The 7,005-nt window shown below is 47.6% G+C and overlaps 1 pseudogene; it reads right to left on the reverse strand.

The window, feature by feature from the left end:
• Positions 1–739: 739 nt before the first annotated feature.
• On the reverse strand, positions 740–2,624 carry LOC142441175 (proteasome subunit beta type-6-like; annotated as a pseudogene).
• Positions 2,625–7,005: the final 4,381 nt, after the last annotated feature.

Consider the following 7,005-nt stretch of genomic DNA (forward strand, 5'->3'; position numbering starts at 1 on the left):
CCTGGAGGGCAAGACCACTAGGGGAGTGGGAGGTACAGGGCGGGTTTTGGGGTGTGGCTTAAGACCTTTCTAAAAGAAAAGGGGCTCCAGTCATTTGTCATCAGGGAAATGTAAGTTAAAACAACTAAAAAAAAAACAACTGGGAGACACAGTTGGTGAGTTCAATGATGCCAAGTGTTATTGGGCCCTGGGGGCACCAGGCCCCCTTCCTGGCTGTTGCTTGGCCTTTCTGTGTAGTGACTGCAGGGGTACTACAGGGAAGTCATAACCACACCATGACACAGGGCCACGGGGATGGGTCTTTCCAAGGACATGCGGTGGAAAACTAGGTGGATCAGGGGCTTAACACAGGGCTTGTCTGTAAATGGCAATCAGGTAAGCTTGTGCTCAAGAATTGGGCAGCTAACCCAAAGACCTGCAGTTCCAAACCAAAATTTCCTCCCCTGGAGAAAAATACTCTGCTCCAGTGAACATTTATGGTTTCAGAAACCCACAGGGCTGGCTATGTCGTGTAGCTGAGTCAGAAATGACTCGATGACATTGAAATTTTTTGCTTGCTGGGGGGTCTCCCATCCCTGCCACCCCAACTAGGACCCCAGCCTATTGACCTCCAAAGAACAGGGGTTCAGTCCCAGGTCTTTTGCCAAGCAGGAGGTCACTGGAGGGGCAGCCATGGGTCATTCTTAAGGGTAGGGTAGGTCCTCATCCTGCCTAACTCACAATAGGCCCCAAAGCAGAGGGCCAGCCCAATTACCAGAGGTTTTAGGAAAACAAAGGAGGAGCCAAGGCATGTGGGGGAGGGGTAGACTACTCCTGTGGCCCCAGGCCTAAATTGATCCTGCTTTGAGTCCAGGGTGGAAAACAGGCAAGGCCTAGGGGGTGCGAGGAGGGCTGCGGGCTGAGAGGCAAGGCGCTGGAGCTCAGTTCTGCAGCTGGGCGAGAGGAAGTAGGGGGGTGCCCTCTGGGGAGCACCAGGCCCCTGGCTGGGTGCCCCACCCATGGAAGGGGCTGGGGTCAGCTGGGGGTGGGTAGATGGGTACAGGGCTGGAATGTATCTTGGCTTTCCCTCAACACCCACTCCAGATCATCTCTTCTCTGTGAAGACAGTCCTTCACTCAAACATGAAACCAAACCAGCCCCGTACCGCACACCCAGTGCAAAGACGAATCCAAGATGGATTGGAGACTAAGTCTAAAGCTATCTATCATAAATGGAAAACATAGGAACTTAAGGACCCTCATAAACGCCCTCCCGAACATAATGAAAAATACACAAACAAGGCAAAATAAAAAGCTGGGACCTCCTAAAAATATGACAATTCTGTACATCAAAAACTTCAACAATTGTTGTATGGATTGTTGTAAGGGCTCCCAATAAAACGATCTTTTTAAAAAAAATGAAACTAGGGGAAAAAAAGACTAAACCAAAAGAGTTAACAGAGAACCCACAGATCAGCAGAGTAGAAACTGCCTTACTATCAAGACGTTGATAACTACATGGAGGCCAGAGAGGGGAGGGTTAGGACATTGTGGGGGAGGAGGATATGGAGGAGGAGGAGGAGAGAATAACAGGGTATTGTTGATTTCATTTCTGGAGCTTGGCTGTGTCAATATATACAATGTTTCTTTACAAATGAACACAACAACTCTCCCACTGCCACTGAGGCAACTCCTGCCTGTGGAAACCCTGGAAGACAGAGTAGACATGCAATGTTTTTGTTTCCTCCTCAAACTGTTTCCTGAATTTCATGTCACTATGAGGGGTCTTTTATATCCCACAATTCCAGGCTTTAGAGGGGTGGTAATGTGACCATAGTGAATTTGGGGATCTGGTCTCCCAAAACAACTTTCTGCAATGGCTGCCAGGCGACTCAGCCCTCCACTGGACCATGGCAGTGAAGTGCAGACCCCCTTCCTTGGTCATGCCCTCCCTGTGGTAGCACCAACATAGCCATGCATAGAGAATTGTGGTCCCTAAATAAAATTATCAGCTTGAAGAAGAAAAAAAAAGGGGGGGGGATTGTGGTCTCAGAGCCTTCAATGGCAAAGGACTGCCTTACCATCATACCTTTCATGGGCACTGAGTGCACCTGCCCTCCTTGGGGCTCTCAGCTCGCAATGATGATGATTCCTGCTCTCAGGTCCTTGGGGCTCTCAGCTCGCAATGATGATGATTCCTGCTCTCAGGTCGTCCAGGTATCGCTAATACATCTTCTTACAGAGGCCGGCAGCTGTGTGCACCCCCGGAAGCTCATTTAGTGGTGTGGAGGTCAACCTGATAAATAACAGCATCGGCTCCAGCCTGGGTGTCAGCCCCGGAGCCCCAGCAGCAGCAGTAGCGTTCAGTCATGAAGTGGGCTCAGCTTGTCAGTCACTCGGTTGGCAATGTGAGATCCAGTGGTTGCTCTGCACTCAGCCCAGAGAGATTGCACAGCCATGAGTTTTTCTCAATCAGGGCTGAGAACCGGTGGCCCCCAGGCCAGGCCCAATCCCAATGTGGAACAGCTACCAAGGAGGCCACCATCTTCCTCCTCCAGTGCCGCCACAAACCCTGACACTCAAGCTGTACGGCAGCAGAAAGCCTCATCTATCTCCGTGCCATCGAGCGCATTCCACTCCACAGGGCCCCTGTAAGACAATAAATTTGCCCCTGTGCGTTTCGGAGAGTCAATCTGTACCAAAGTATAAGGCCTAGTTTTTATCCCGCAGCGGCTGGTGGGTTCAAACTGCTGACCTTACATGTTGGCAGCCCAACAGGTAACTCATTACACCACCAGGGCTCCTCAGCCCTTGTCTAGTCTGATTCCTTTCTTAACCTCTCTCCATGCTGTTCCCAAGGGATCATTTTAAATGCAAACATAATCATGTCAGCCCTACCCCAGCACCCACTCCTTGTGGTAGTTATATAATCTGTTGTCAATTTGAGAAGATTACAAGTGAAAGGGTGGAGTCCAGCCTGTCAATCAGGTCATAGCCAATGAGGTCTCCTTGTGGGCATGGCCTTCCCCCTGAGGATTCTGGGAATTGCTGTACTTTGGGAGTCAGGAGACACTCTCTCTGCTCACTCCCTGGGAAAGATTGCAGCTGACAAGACACGTTAGTGCCCTGAACTGGAGAAGCCACATGGAGACCTGTGCCAGCGCTGAGATGCTTACACCACTGGATCCACAAGACTTTCCACCCATGGGCCTGTGATCTTCCTGCATTCGGTGTCATTGCATGTGTTTTGTGAGTCTGAAGAGGACTTTATAGACTGGTATGGGACATATGGGCTAATATCGGACATATGGACTGGGCTGGGCTGTTTTCTCAATATTCAACTGCTCTAGTTTATGCAGCTCTTTCTTATACACACGAGTCTCCTGGATTTGTTTCTCTGGTCAAACCCAGACTAATACACTCTTGTCTGACTTGAACCTTTCCACTTTGTACTTTACCTACAGCTTTAAGAGTCCAGACCCAACTCCTTCACAAGATGTACTCTATTTCATCCCTGTCAATGTGTCCCATCCAGGGCTCTAAGCACACTTGCCTTGGATTGCCTCACTTATGTATGTATGCTGGTCTGTCTGGCGGGCTCTTCTCTTACTGGGAATTTACGGCTAAATTCACTGCCTAGAGGTACTCTCTGCCCTTCTCAGTAAGCTTTCCCTGCTATAAACCTGACTTTTCCAGCACTGGATGAGGTAGATGCAGGTGGCACAACAACAGGGCAGAGGCCAGGTTGGTGTCAGCTCATCTATGTGACATACTCAAGAGTTCCTGGCACATGGTGAGCACTCAGAACATTTGTTATGAATGAGCAAGGGACTGAAGTATCATCAAAGGGTCAGGATGAGGTGTGGCTTTGAGACAGGGCTCTAAACTTTTACTGTGCCAGGGGCACACTCACCATCTGGAGAAGGCGTCGGCTCTGATACATAAAATATACTGTATTACAAACATGAATAGTGACATACAATGATTAAAAATTACAACACACATTTGTGATCCCAAACTCTCTGTGATTCCTTATTAGCTTATTAAATTATAAGCGTTAGAGGTTGGGCCATTAAGTAGCAGAAGTCCCCATGGGTGTAATTGCTCTGTGAAAAGTGTCCCCCCCAACTGCAGGAGCCCTATGTATTCAGCGGTGACAGCGCTCCGGGGCTCATCGAGAGGTCGGTGGTTTGAACTCGCCAATCTCTGCACAAGAGAAACATGCAGCAGTCTGCTTCCTTAAGGGTCGGCAGCTTGGAAACCTCAGAGGACTCTTCTGTAGGGCCACTAGGCACCCAAATCAACCGGACACCGCAGTTTGTTTTTCTGTTACCGATGTTTGTTTTTGCAACAACTGGACTGCAATATGAAAATACCTGTAATTTATGTGGGAACAGCAGTCACAGATACGGCTAAAACTTTTTTCCCCCTCATAACAGTTCGCAAACCTCCTGGACTCTGGGTCACTGGAAAGGTGTGGTAGTTACATAATTTCATGTCAACTTGTACATAAAAGTGTAGGGGGGAAAAAAAGTGTAGGGGTACCCAGATCCTGGATGCTTCCTCCCCCCAACTACCATGATCCAAATTCTACCTTTCAAGTCTGGATAGAGCAGAGGTTGTAAATGGGTGCATATAGGAGCTGGAGGCACAGGGAATCCAGGGTGGATGATACCTTCAGGACCAGGGGTATGAGGGGCGATACTGAGAGAGTAGAGGGTGAGTGGTTTGGAAAGGGGGAACTGATTACAAGGATCTGCATGTAACCTCCTCCCTGGGAGACGGACAACAGAGAAGGGGGTGAAGGGAGACGCCGGATAGGGCAAGATATGACAAAATAATAATCTATAAATTATCAAGGGCTCACGAGGGAGGGGGAGCGGGGAGGGAGAGGGGGGGAAAGAGGACCTGATGCAAAGGGCTTAAATGGAGAGCAAATGCTTTGAAAATGATTAGGGCAAAGAATGTACAGATGTGCTTTATACGATTGATGTATGTATATGTATGGATTGTGATAAGAGTGTATGAGCCCCTAATAAAATGTTTTTTTAAAAAAGTGTAGAGGTATTGTTTAGCCTGTTAATCAGGTCACCACCTGATGGTGACTCTGTGGGTGGGCGGCATGGCCTTCTCATGCAGAGCGTCCTGAGAGCCTCCGTGCCTCTCTCTGCCTTCACCTTCCTGATGGCTGACCCTGATGGTCGCCAGAGGCCTGCCACAGCCCTGGAGATGCATCTTCCGCCATTGGATCCACTTATGGGCTTGAGTTGGGACTGGGCTGGGGTGTTTTATGGATGCATGATTACTTCTTCCTTATAAAGCTCTTTCTTACACATATGAGAGGATACCAGAAAAACAAACTGGAAAATAATCTCTGCTAGGCAGAGCTTTGGTAGTACACATTTTCCCTGCTAGGCAAGCATCCAGCAACTCAGCAACTCGCTTTGAGTTAGCGCACCCAGTGGCATTGCCTGGGAAGGTTCTCCCTGGTCACAGTGAATTTTTTCATGAAAGCAGTTCACTCATACCTTGTTTTTTGTGATGGCCGATTTAAGAGAACAGCGTGTGGCTGTGAAATTTTGTTTCCTGTTGGGGCAAAATGCCACAAAAACTGATGTGATGTTAAACACAGCTTACAAGGGCAGCACTGTGGGAAATACTCAAGTATATGAGTGGTTTTCTTTCAAAAAAAGTGAAATGTTGATTGATGATAAACCTTATTGTGAAAGTGTTGACTCATAGTACATTTGGAGTTCGTTCCACCAGGTCAGACTGCTGATCAAGCTTTCTACTTAGAGGTTCTGAAAAGATAGTGTAATAGTGTGTGACCAAAAAGGCCTGATTTGTGGCAGATGGGGCACTGAATTTGCCACCACGACAATGCACCTGCTCACATAACCATCTTAGTGCTCCTCCAGTTTTTGGCACAAAGAGCATGCCTCTCTTAACCCACGCACCTTACTCACCTGACCTCGTTCCGTGTTACTTCTTTTTGTTTCTGAGACTGAAGAGGGGCGTGAAAAGACAGCAGCTTGACGATATAAGAGATGTGAAGAAAAATATCAGACATCCAAACAGGTAAGTTTGAAAAATGTTTCCAGGGATGGAATCACAGATTTGACAAATGTATTACATGTTGTGTTAGACAGGGTTCTCTAGAGGAACAAAATCAGGACCCTTATGAGTATATATACATATACATGATAGATTTATACAGCATGAAGAAATATATCAGCTAATTAGTCAGACAGCAGTACAGTCAGAGGGCTCAATTAAACTCACTTTCTTGGAACAATTAATATACTGGAAGTCCTTCAACTCATGGGTCCAAGGTCAAGGAAGCAGATGACTGAGTCTTCCCCAGGGCAATGCAGGCAGAGTCTGCCCACAGGCAGCAAACAGCAGGGCAGGTCACCAACAGTCAGCAGCTCAGGAGCTTGGTGAAGCAGACCCGGATGAAATATCAAACTCAAGCAATGCAAGATGACAGGATCCACCAGCCTCAAGCTCAAGCTATGTACACACCAGCAGCATAGCTCACAAGTTGAGGTAGAGAACTAGCTAAAGCAGCCACAACCTAGTGATCACCAGAGAGCATGAGAGTGAGGGCCTTTTGTCTCTTTGCCCTCCAATCAAACTGCGACCTGATTAATTCCACATGTTCCTATTGGCCAGGTTGGCACAATAAACCTACCTATCACAAGTGTAATGGAGAGTACTTTGAAAGTGATAGGTTGTTTTGTAAATATATATATATTTACAACAGAATTGCTTTTTCAAAGCTATATATATATAGCTTTGAAAAAGCAATTCTGTTTTCTTTTGGGAGCTCTCTCCTTTAAGTGTCACTGAATTTCTTCCCTAGTCAGTCGGTCCTAAAACAAAAGGTGAGGAGGCCTGGTGGAGAAGGAGGGAGCTGGCCAGTCAACCTCACGAAGGCAGAGTGCGCTAAGGACTGGCAGCACAGCTGTTGCAAGTAATCCCAACACCAAAGGGCCTTTTCACTGAGTGGGAAGCATTCAGACTG

This window comes from Tenrec ecaudatus, chromosome 2 (assembly GCF_050624435.1).
Source record: "Tenrec ecaudatus isolate mTenEca1 chromosome 2, mTenEca1.hap1, whole genome shotgun sequence".
In the NCBI taxonomy this organism is placed as follows: domain Eukaryota; kingdom Metazoa; phylum Chordata; class Mammalia; order Afrosoricida; family Tenrecidae; genus Tenrec; species Tenrec ecaudatus.